The sequence below is a fragment of the Podarcis cretensis genome (genome assembly GCF_951804945.1).
Source record: "Podarcis cretensis genome assembly, chromosome: 16".
NCBI classification, from domain to species: Eukaryota; Metazoa; Chordata; class Lepidosauria; order Squamata; family Lacertidae; genus Podarcis; species Podarcis cretensis.
Window position 1 is genome coordinate 19,034,103 of NC_137186.1, and position 12,766 is coordinate 19,046,868.

General features: G+C 42.1%; 1 long non-coding RNA gene across 1 annotated transcript in view; it reads right to left on the reverse strand.

Annotated features, from left to right (window-relative positions):
* The window catches only part of LOC307205091, a 58,853-nt gene that overhangs the window by 25,748 nt on the left and 20,339 nt on the right, over window positions 1-12,766 (reverse strand). The window contains exon 2 of the long non-coding RNA XR_013833857.1: window positions 7,444-7,712. This is a non-coding gene — a long non-coding RNA (uncharacterized lncRNA). The remainder of the gene's footprint in view (window positions 1-7,443; window positions 7,713-12,766) is intronic.

Consider the following 12,766-nt stretch of genomic DNA (forward strand, 5'->3'; position numbering starts at 1 on the left):
TTTACAACATCTACACATTGCAAGAATTATGTTAAGCCTTCTGTGGTTTTTAGGTCTCTTGAATCTGCTTCAATGTATGTTATAAATTTGGTCCAATCATTAATAAACTTTGTACCTTTTTGTTGTCTGATGTTCTGCGTCATTTTTGCCAATTCTATATATTCAAATAGTTTAATTTGCCAATCTTTAATGGTTGGGATATTTGGGGTCTTCCAGTTTTGTGCTATCAGGATCCTGGTAGCTACAGTTGCATATTGGAACATTGTCTGATCTTCTTTCTTGATCTCTTCTCCAATCATTCCCAAAAGGAAGACTTTGGGTTTTTTAGCAAAAGTGTATTTAAGTATTTTTTTCAGTTCATTATATATAAGTTCCCAATTTTTTTTTAATCTGGAAATGTAAGATCAAGGAGGGAAATTTCTACCATATGTGGAACTTCCAGGTTAGCGCCTCCGGCAATGTCGGAGCTCCTCCGATCGGGAGGAACCGGCTCCGTGAAAAACAGGGTCTGACCGCCATGGCGAAGACGGAGACCCTAAGAAATCACAGACGGAAGAAGTCTGTGAACCTGGGATTCGGCTGGCACCTTCAGCGCCCCCCTACTCATGGGGAGACCCGGTATTGGGAATCCGGAGCGACGTGGGGTGAGAGGCGCGGTGCTTTGAATCGACCGCTTATTTCACGGAGCGAAGCCGCATTGCTGCTAATGGAGAGCGCTGACTTTTTTCCTGTGGACAATTGGATTTTAAACAACAACCCGTGAGTAGAACAGGAAATTTAGCTTTCAAATAACTTAATTTGGCACCAAACGGGGAAGGTCCAAACAGGAAGTCCACCTTCCCTTTCTGTAAATAGACTGAAGCAAAGTAGTTGTTAACTAAGGTTTGGGAAAGTCTTACATAAAGGACTAAAATTCCACTGATTGAAACTATTAATTTTGACCAAGTCAACTTGTAGGAGAAGGTGAAAAATCGAAGTGTCACGTCTCTGAACCTGGGAACGGCTTGCAAAAAGTCCATCGACGGTAAATAGGACAAATTTGACAGCTAGCTTTAAAAGAAAGACATTGTCTTTATTGTCTGCTTCTGCACTTAAAAAAGAAGAAAAGGTAACTGGAAACTGTTACTAATTTACTTTTGGAATTGTGCTGGAAAGGATTGACACAAATGGAGACTGTTTCCCTCTAGAGGGAGTTTTGGGACATTGTTACAAGAGTGCAGCTGGGAAATTGGCCTTAAGATAAAAACTGTGAGAAACTGGTTTTGACCTTGAACATCTTAAGAATGTCGGTAAAGGAAGAAGTAGTGTCTGTACTGAATAGGACATTCTATTTGTTGGGAAAGCTGCATAAACAGATAGATGCCATGGCTACTAATACTGAGATTTTGGGAACAAAAGTGGATATCAGCATAGAAGTCGATAAGAATCCGGCACAGAAATCCTTTTTAACTGAACAAATTGATGAATTAGAGAAGGAGAAAGTTGCTGTTGTTGAGTACAAGGCAAAACAAGGGGGAACCTTAACCCTAAAGAGGCAAATGGAGGATTACAACTTGAGTTCTTATATGACTGTAATTAGGAGAAGCCAGTTTTTGAAGATGGGTACCTGGCCTGATCTGGAAAAGGAAAGGTGGAGAGATCCCCTTATGCAGGGATCAAATGAATTTTGGAATATGAATTTGAGCCAGGAGGAGATTGGAGCTTTTGGGGCCTTTGGACTTGGAAGAATTGTGAAACAAGATTTGGAATACTTCATGGGCCCTAGCTTTAACTATGGAAATCTGGCAGATCTGTCAAGAAGGAATATAAGCATAAGGGTTGGAGCTCCCCCGAGATCTGCTTTTTAGCACCAAAGATTATCAAGAAGACCGGCAAAAGGGAAGTGAAGAAGAGTTAAGAGCCTCGGATATAAGATATCCAGGTTGATGGACGCTGGGAGGTTGATGGAACTGACGGCAGGGGCCGAGACCGGGGAGGGGAGACAGTGGAAAAAAATTGGGAATTTAAAGTGTATATATGGAGATTTCAAAAAAAAATAATTTTTTTTTAATGAGAGATGGAGAAATCATGGAATGAGTTTTTTATGACCCTAGGGGAAATGTTTTAAGAGATTAAGTTTAAATTTATTAGTTTTAAGGAGAAATAAGATTAAGCAAAGTAAAAATGAAGGATTAATTGGTAAAAGAAGAGAATGTTAAATTATAGTATATAAAGATAAATTATTAGGATAAAAACAAAGGTGAAGGATTTGCTGAAATATTTAATTGTACTAGAATACAAAGAGGGGAGGTGTGAGGAGGTCAAGGAAATAAGCTAAAGAAAGAAAGTTATGTAAAGGTTTGATTTGTTCCTTTTTTTTACTGTATGCATCTTTTCTTCTTTTTTGTCTGTTCTCTTTTTTATTTTTATTTTTATTTTTTTTTCTTTGATGGGACTTGTTTTTATGCATTGTTATGCTTTTTTGGTCTAATTGGGTGTTTTTTTATTATTCATGTAACCTTTAAAATTTCAATAAAAATGTATTTATTTTTAAAAAAAGGAAATTTCTACCATATGTGGTGGACGTACGAAGAAATTAAAAAAAAAATTGGTTTATTGGACTTTTTACTCTCTCCCATCTTTTTGTTTTTTTTTCCCATTGTATGGCAGGGACTGGTAGGGAGGGGGAAAACGTTTAAAGGGTAAAGGAAAACTTTATGGTTTAGCCTGGGAGTGGTAAAATACTTTCACTTTTGGGCAGAACCAAGAAACGCAGGTGTGACCTTGAACAGATCATAATATCCCAGGCTCAAATCTTCCATTCTTGGGCAAGGTGATTGAGTAAGTGGTTGCTGAACAATTCCAGGCACGCCTGGAAGAAGCGGACCATTTGGATCCCTTCCACTCGGGATTCAGTCCTCATCATGGGACTGAAACTGCCTTGGTCGCACTGGTCGATGATCTCTGGTGGGCTAGGGACAAAGGTGAGAGCTGTTTCCTGGTTCTGCTGGATCTCTCAGCAGCTTTTGACACAATCAACCACCAAGACCATATAGCACCAGTCTTGAAAGACCTACACTGGCTCCCAGTACGTTTCTGAGCACAACTCAAAGTGTTGGCGCTGACCTTTAAAGCCCTAAATGGCCTCGGCGTCTCCACCTCCATCCTTCTGCCCGGACACTGAGGTCCAACGCAGAGGGCCTTCTGGCGGTTCCCTCACTGCGAGAAGCCAAGTTACAGGGGACCAGACAGAGGGCCTTCTCGGTAGTGGCACCCGCCCTGTGGAACGCCCTCCCACCAGATGTCAAAGATTCAAACCGTTAAAATTCCAACTTAATATTTTAAGATTGGCCATCGTCAGAGTCACTTACAATATCTGTTTTTCCACCTGATGCTCCTTCCAGTGAAAGCTACTCCAAAGCAGCTGCTTGTTCTGCTAGTGGGTTGTCCTGTCCAGCGTTTAGGTCTCTTCTGTGTTTTTCAAAAAATTCTTTGGCCTGGTATTCTGTTGTCAGCCTATATATCTTTTTCATAAATGTAAAGAAGATCCCCTCTGGGTATTCCCATTTATATTTAATATCTACTCTTCTCAACGCTGTCTCTTCCTGTACACTTGCACGTCTCCTATCAATAGCAGATTTCCTTGTGACGGCTCCTGTGTCTTGTTTACCAGCCATTTCTAGGCCAGAAAGTTTTCCCATAACTGAATGCTTTTATTTTGAACTGTATATTGTGATCGAAATCTTCCAACCTTTAAGCTTAAAATATATATGTCCAGAATGTCCAAAGCCCAAAATTTATAAAACCCAAAATGTAAATCCAAGTGAACTATATATTGTAATCAAATCTTCCAACCGTTAGGCTTTAAATACGTACATCCAGAATGTCCAAAGATATTAAAGTTATTTCTTGGCAGGTAGTATTGCGTAAATCCCCTGGTCTTCAATAAGCACTAAATATTACCGTATTTTTTGCTCTACAAGACTCACATTTTCCCTCCTAAAAAGTAAGGGAAAATGTGTGTGCGTCTTATGGAGTGAATGCAGGCTGCGCAGCTATCCCAGAAGCCAGAACAGCAAAAGGGATCGCTGCTTTCGCTGCGCAGTGATCCCTCTTGTTCTAGCTTCTGAGATTCAGAATATTTTTTTTCTTGTTTTCCTCCTCCAAAAACTAGGTGCGTCTTATGGTCTGGTGCGTCTTATAGAGCGAAAAATACGGTAATTCCAAAGCTATTCCAGGTTCTCCTTCCTTCCTGGGGAATTTCTCCCCTGGTGTAATGGAGAGTTCTCCTGCTTAGCTTTGGCTTTGTGCCACTAAGTTCCAGGGTTTAAAATTGGGGCTTGTATTTCCACAACACTTTTATCCAAGTCTTTTTACTTTCTACTCTGCCAAGGTATCAGCCTGTCAAATTCGGTACAAATCTGTGCAGAAATGTCAGCTGGGGGGGGGGGCTCAGGAGGGCAAGTTCACATGCTCCGCTGGACCGCTAGGATCCCCACTCCTCTGTGGGGAGTTTTTTTTTTGGGGGGGGGCACCTAGCTGTGCCAAGCTTTACCAGCTGTCGACAGAAAACTGAAAACCTGGATGCTGCCTCTTTTTATAAATAAATGAAATAAATAAATAAATGAAAAGTGGAGTTGCTAGGGGCCTATCCAGTCCCTGTGCTGGACTGTTTAACTGCTGCAATACACTTTCTGAAGAATGCAAAGGAATACGGAGGGGCCCCCAACTGCATTGCCATTGTTGGGGACAGTAGTGGAGGCACTTTTACTGCAGCTATTTGTCAAGAACTGGTGACCAGAGAGGACCTCCCAAGACTGCGAGCTCAGGTCCTCATCAACCCATTCCTACAACCAGGGGACTTTGATTTGCCATCCTATCAGCAAAACCAATCAGTTCCTCTCTTGTTCAGGAAACGAGTTGTTAAATTTGGTTTGACATATATCACTGGGAAGGAGATAAATGTGGACGGAGTGATAAAAGGCACTCATCTCCCTCCTAATTTGCGGGAGAAATACCGAAAATGGATCAGTGCTGATAACATTCCAGAAGAATTTAAGGCTAAGGGCTATGTCCTTAAAGCTTCTGCCCCATTTTCAGAAGAACTTTATGAACAACATAAAAGAGGTCTTGAGGCAATGTTTTCACTCTTTGTTTACTGGTGTAAACAAAGTCTCACCTGGACTTCCCAACCTATCTTTCCTTGACATCCTAACCCAGTCACTTTAGTTTGTTGCAACTCCTAAAGCTTTCCAATCCTTCCCTCCTCTCTCTTTCACTCTTTGTTTACTGGTGTTTACTGTTTTCATGTGTTTACTGTTGTTCATGTTTATCTCTACTTGTAAATTTATATTTATACTGCTTCTATTTAAATACTCTTGTAGTTCCCACTCACTTAATACTGTTTATCTCTTTGTATTTCTTATTTTGGCTGTCATCGTGACTAATTCTACATATTCTATTAGTTTAAGCAACCACTGGTCTTTGGTTGGGATTTTCCTCTCCTTCCATATTTTAGCGGATAGTACCCTTGCTCCTGCTGTTGCATAAAGGAAGAAGTTTTTTAACTTTATCTGGAATCTCCTGTCCTATTATAGCTAACAGGAATGCTTCTGGCTTCTTGGGGAAGGAACATTTAAGCATATTCTTCAGTTTTTCATAAATCATTCCCCAGTATTATTATTTTTGCAAGTTCACATTACCACCACATGTGGATTAACGAGCCCTCCTTGTCTAAACATTTCCAACATAAATTGGATCCTCTTTTCTACATTTTAACCAGTTTGCTAGGTGTTAAATGCCATCTGAAGAACAATTTTTTGGTTGTTTTTTCTAATTGCATAACAAGATGAGAATTTTATCATGTTATTCCACAATTTTTCCCATGCTGATAATTCTATACTGTATCCAAAATAAGACACCCAATGAATCATTGCCTTCTTCACCAACTTGTCTTTGGTCTCCCATTCCAAGAAGATCCCAAATTCTGATTCTTCTCCTGAAAATCCTTTCTCTTCGTCTTTCCTAAATAGCTCATTTATTCAAAAGTACTGAAACCAATCTGTCACAAATTCTTTAGTTTCTTCTCCCTTTTTCAGTCTTATCAAATCACCTTGGAATTCCAGAAGAGGCATTTGCATGGGGTTAAGGCAGAGTGAGGCCCCCCCAGACTATTCCTGTGCCTTTAACCTCTCAGCTGACTTCTCCATCTCTTCCTGGATTAGTCTGCTTCATCTGAGGTTACAGCCTGTTTTCCTTTTCCTCTTCCTATTTCTCTCTTGGAGCCTAAGATGAGGGAGCACCTTCAAACTATCCCGAGACAACAAAAGAGCCGGCAGAGCTGCCTTTTTCTTCTCAAGTCTAGTTCGTAAGACTAGAACCTGATACCTTTTCCTTCCAAGTATTTCCTACAATCACCAGCTTTACTGTTTTCTTACGTACAAGCATCTGTCGGTGTGTGATTGCGACAGGTAAAGTCTGCTCTCTAAAGTCTATTCACAAGATCTATGCTGTTTACTGACTCAAGAGCTTCAGAAGGTAAAGGGGGTCAATAAAAGCAAAGCCCTATTTCAACAAATTATTGGCCCATTTATCCCAATAGTGTGGGAGAAAGGAGATCTACCTTGTAGCTAACTAGAGTGAATGATTTCAGCATGAAAGTAAATATTTTTTCATTCCCTTCTGCATAGAAACATCCACTCTGAGGAAAATAATCTAAAGCTAGAGAAAGGAGCCTCTGAGCTTAGTGCAAAGGACTGTGTGGAGCAGGGGTAGGCAACCTAAGGTCCGGGGGCCGGATGCGGCCCAATCACCTTGTCAGTCTGGCCCGCAGATGGTCCAGGAATCAGTGTGTTTTTACATGAGTAGAATGTGTCTATTTATTTAAAATGCATCTCTGGGTTATTTGTGGGACATAGGAATTACTTCATCCCCCCCCAAAAAAATATAGTCCAGCCCACCACATGGTCTGAGGGACAGTGGACTGGCCCACGGCTTTAAAAGGTTGCTGACCCCTGGTGTGGAGTGTCCTGTGAGAGTATTAAGGCAGGAGTTAGTTGGAGGGCTGAGTTTGAGCCAGGAGAAGTAGAAGGTTTGAGCCAGGAGAAGTAGAAGGAGAAGTAGAAGTAGAAGGTAACAGTCTACTGAAGTCTCATTCCCGTCAGGAGGGGAGAGATCTTCTAGAAAGAGAAGACTCCCAAACCATTTAAGAGGGGTGTTCTGATCCCCTGTGTCTGTTGTCCATTTGGAGTACCTCAGGAATGGGATGGTCAAAAGGTTGGGGAACTGACAGAAACAACCACCTTGTTTGAAAACCAATGTATTAAGCTGTGACAACAACTGTGTTAAGAAACTGAAGTAACTGAAAATAAGCTGAGCATTTACCATCTAGTCTATAAACCTGTAACATCGAACTGACAATAAGCAACTGAAGTTTAACAGAAGCTGGTGGGAGGTTTTATTTACCTGATGCTTAAAGTCTTTATCCAAGCAGTCTGGTAAGTCAGTGGTTTGAAAGCTTGTTATTCTGGAGTGAGACGAGAGACACTGTTCACAGTGCCGCCCCCAAAGGGGAAGTCCAGAGGTTCCATTATTGGGCATCATGACTACCAGTAATTGTCAGTGACTGGCTGGACACTGAGGAGGGGTGGCTAGATTTTGATGAGTGAGCACCAGGAGAAGGGGGGTGGCAGGTTGGAGACTGACTTGGAAGAGAATCAGTAAACTGCAGGAACCTGTAACAGCCAGGAAATGAGGAAAGAATGTAAATAATAATAATAATTTAATTTAATTAATTTAATTTAATTATATTATTATATACTTACATTATTTATACCCCGCCCATCTGGCTGAGTCTCCCCAGCCACTCTGGGTGGCTCCCAATCAAATGTTAAAAACAATACAGCATTAGATATTAAAAACTTCCCTAAACAGGAGGGAAGGGAGAGATAAGTCAGGCTGGTGTAGTCAAGGGCTTCCACACCTCTTCCTCCTGCCCCCGCCTCTCCTGGAGGAGGCTATGTTCTCTCTTCACTATTGCAGGCTGTATGCTTCTGAATGCCAGTTGCTAGGAATCACAAGTGGGAGCACACCATGTCATTAGCACACCACCATCCTCTGGCCGCTTCTTGAACAACAGCCCGTCGTCTCGGGGAACATCATACTCACAGGTTAAAATGAAAATCTCAGGGAGCTGGCGGATAGGATAATGGTATCCTTCACTAACAGGGGGGCAAACATTGCTTCACCAGCTGATTTACAAATTTCATAAAGTATTTATGAAAATGGAGCAGGTGCTGTAGCCCCTAGCTTTAAATCATTTGGGAATGTTATTGGCTGATCCATTTTCTGGTATTTCCCTTTTCTGGGAAAAGGGTGCTTTTCATAATTCCATCCAGATTGACCATCTGTTCAGTGAGACATCTTATGCCAAGTTTGACAGTGTCAGATGGCAAGGGTGGTTGCTCACGAGTAACCAGGCAGGACGCCGACCTGTCTTTTTCCGGTTTTATTTTGGTGCAAAACTATTTACAGTGCAGAACCCCAAAGTTCATGTCTGCCTCAATCACTAGCAGAATCCGGGAGTGCTTGTTTCCTGGACCTCCCCCAACATAAAAGTCTCGTTACTCCCAGCCTTTTCCTTCCCTCTTTGCGCTTTAGACTTCTGCGCAGGGTGGGCAACGGAAGGGGTGTGCTTCCCTCCTATCCAGCTTGGCCAGGAGCGGTGCTGAGGCTCCCACCAGCATCCTCTGGTCCTTTTCCCGCTTCCCCACTGGAGGTGGGGATTTCCTCATCGCTGGAAGAGGAACTGCTTCACAAGATTTTTGGAGGCTCCCTGTAACACAACTGCCCCTCTGTTTCCCACCCCTGTTCCAATGGCAGTTTCCTGACAGACAGCTTGTTTCTTCAACAAGGGAGGAACTGAATGGTTTTGCTGACAGGTTGGCAAACTGAAGTCCAGTACTTGTAGGAATGGATAGATGAGGATCGGTCTTGGGAGGTCCTGCCTGGCCAGTAGTTCTTGACAACTAGTCATCTCTAGTCACTTAAATGGGCCTACTTTGAGTAGAACAAACATTGGATGCAGTTCTATAGGGGTTTGTTCTTTCATCTTGGAGAATACTCAGATCAATGTGAAATCAGATCTGTCCCTTGCCTCTCCCTCCGGTCTGCACACCCTTTCACCTGGCCACAAGGGCCATACTTCAAATCCTTGTTGAATACTTTTTCCTGGCAGAGGCACCAGCGTGAATAAAATATTGTGGGGCAAGTAAGCTCCAACCCACATAATCGGGCACATGATGAAGTGGATGCACACAATCAGACCCTCCAAGCACACCTATTTTACAGGGATAGTCCTGCATTTATAAAAGCTGTCCTGGTTTCTGATTTGATTCTGGAATGTCCCACTTTTCCTTAGGAAGTTCCTATTTTCACCAGGGAAATGTTGGAGGGTATAGAGTTATGCAAACCCCAAGCCCAAGGAGTAACTACCAGTATATAGCCTTTAAAAGACATCTGAAGCAAGCAATGTACTGGGAAGTTTTGTAATGTTTTATGTTTTGTTATGTTTTTATTTATGTTGGAAGCCACCTAGATTGGCTGAGGCACCCCAGTCAGATGGCTGGCGTATAAATAAAATAATAAAATAATAATAATAATAATAATAATAATAATAATAATAATAATAGAAGAAGAATTGGACACCCCAATTTTCATCAGAGAAATGTTTGAAGATATACACCATTTGAATACACCAAATTTGGCAAGGAATGGCCCCCTGTAACCACAGAAGAAATTACTGGCCTTATTCAATCTCTTAAATCAGGGAAAGCCACGGGTGCTGACAATATCCCACCAGAAATTCTTAAGGCAAATGTTGAATGGTGGGCCCCTGTGCTAGCCGCCTTGTTCACTAGTATAAATCAAGCGGCTATTATCCCCGAGGACTGGGGTTTAGCCATCATCATTCCAATATTCAAGAAAGGAAACAGAACTGAGCCAGCTAACTATAGACCAATCAGCCTATTAAGCGTTATTAGCAAACTGTACGCTGCTCATTTATGTGATAAATTGGTGGAGTGGATGGAAAGAGAGCATATTCTATCAGAAGCTCAAGCTGGTTTTAGAGCAAAGCGTTCAACTATAGACCAGGCCCTTGTCCTTCAACACCTGGCAGACAAATACTCTAGAAAAGGGGGATCTTTATATGCAGCTTTTGTCGATTTTAAATCGGCTTTTGATCTAATACCAAGGGACAGACTCTGGGAAAAGCTTGGCGCTACAAACATAGATAAACGCTTATTACGCCTTATCCGTGGTCTATACGAAAACACCAGGGTGAGGGTAAGATGCGATCGGTCAGGCCATCTAACTAAAGAAATTCAAACGCACTATGGGGTTAAACAAGGATGTGTCCTCGCGCCAACGCTATTTAATTTTTATATCAACTCTCTAGCAGTAAATATGGCGAAAGAAAATGCCCACCCTCCCAAACTGGCAGGTATGCCCCTCCCGGTGCTTCTGTATGCGGACGACGCAGTCCTACTCTCCTTTTCCTGCGTTGGCTTGAGGAAGCTTTTGAGATCACTTGCTGACTATTGTCAAGCGGAACAACTATCAATAAATTACAGCAAATCTAAAATTATGGTGTTCTCAAAAAAAAGAAGGAAACACAAATGGAGAATTAATGGTCAACCTATTGACCAGGTAGCAACTTTCAAATACCTGGGAATAACTTTTCAGGAAAGGGTCTCGTGGCACCAACAGATGAAAAACGCCATTGCCAACGCAGGAAGGGCCAATAAAGCCCTTACAAGATTCTTTCATGGGAAAGGGGGAAAATACATTCCGGCGGCCTCCCAGGTTTTTGCTGCAAAAATACTCCCACAACTCACTTATGGATCCCAGGTCTGCAGCTTTAAAAATTTTGCGCTTATGGAGGCATTTCAAACAAAATTCTATCGGTGTTTATTGCGGATCCCCCCTTGTGTATCTAATATAGCTGTCCGCTTAGAAGTTGGACAACCACCCGTTAACGCACGGCTGTGGATTCTAAAGATACACTACTGGTTAAAACTTATTTTTTCCCCGGCCGGTTTGGCTCCCTTAACACTCTTAGACACCTTTCATTCTACCTGGAAAGCTTCCCTGTTTGAAAAGATAAGAAGCTAGGGATTCTCCCCGCAGATCTTGATAGCGGCAGGATATGAGAGTGCCAGAAGTCAAGTGCTCCAATGCATTAGGGACATAGAGCTGCAATGTCATATGGGCAAAATGGATAAACATGCCACAATTAGAGACTTTGGGAGAGGGTTTTCACCCGCAAATTATCTGGCTGATTTACAAATACCTAAGTACAGACACTCCTTTACCCTGGCCAGATTCAACGTTCTGCCCTCTGCCCTGTTGTTAGGCAGATATGAGGGCAAACCATATGAGTCACGTGTTTGCCCATGTGGCTCATCGGAAGTGGAAACAAGTCTGCATGTATTGCTGCACTGTAGTTATTAGAAGGACCTATGCCTGACCTTTATTGCCCCAGTTCTACAAAAGCTTAAAAATGAACCAGAACTCCTATGTATGAGAGCCTTGGTAGAAGATAAGGTCCCTGAAATTACGATCAATGTTGCCAAATTCTGTGTAGCCGCTATTAGGCGCAGGAAACAAGAGCTTTCCAATGTCAATATGCAGGCGAAGGCAAATATTTAATTTTATTTATGCTGTCTAATTTTAAATTGCTGTTATGGCCTAATCTGTATTGAAATTGTCCTTTGTTTTTCTGGTGTTATCTTTTGCTGACTAGCTGTACGAGTTAATCTGGTCTGTGACCGTTTAATAAAATTTGATTTGATTTGATTTGATTTGATTTGAAGATATACACCATTTGAATGGCAATGCCTGTTGACTTTGGGGGAGGGAAGCCCCCTCAAATATTTTTCCAGTGGGGGAACACCCCTTGGCCCCTAGGAGTTGGCTCCTTTGTTTCTGGCTAGAATGTTTCCTTGAACTTCATAACACCTCTTGTCTGCCAGGAAAGAGAAGGACTTGTATCAAAAACCCCAAACTATTTAGAAGACAGTATAAAGGTGCCCATTTCTGATGCAGGTGGATTTCAGAAAAATAAAAAAAGTCCTCTATGCTCCAAGGACTGTCCTGGCAAGGGCAGTGACACCGCTGTTGGCAGGATGCCAACGCTGGCATTGATGTCGCAACCTTGATAACTTGGGCTCTCTGAATCACGAGGGATTAAAGACGCCAAAGTATTTTGTGTGGGAGGGCAAGCACCACAAAAATGAAGACTTGTCTGTTATAAAATTGTTGTTGTTGATGATGATGAACAGGACATCCCAATTTTCATCAGATAAATGTTTGAAGATATACACTATTTGAATGGCAATGCCTGTCAACTTTGAGGGAGGGAGGCCACCTCAAATATTTTCCCGGTGGGGGAACACCCCTTGGCCCCTAGGCATTGGCTCCTTTGTTTTCTGGCTAGAATGTGTCCTTGAACTTCAATAAATTCCTCTTGTTCGCTAGGAAAGAGGAGGGCTTGTATCAAAACTGTCAGTGTTTGTAAAAAGCAAAAAAAAGAAGGAAAGGGTTCTGACCTCCCTTTGTCTCTTCAGCCTGGTCCTCGGACCCTTGTCTCCATAAAAAGAGTCCAAGAGAATATCCTTGCAGAGTTTTATTCTTAAAAGTCTTTGTGCAAAAGCGACTGACACACAACAACACTACCAGCATTCATTCACTCACTAACCAACTAACCAACCAACCAACCTCAGCCTCA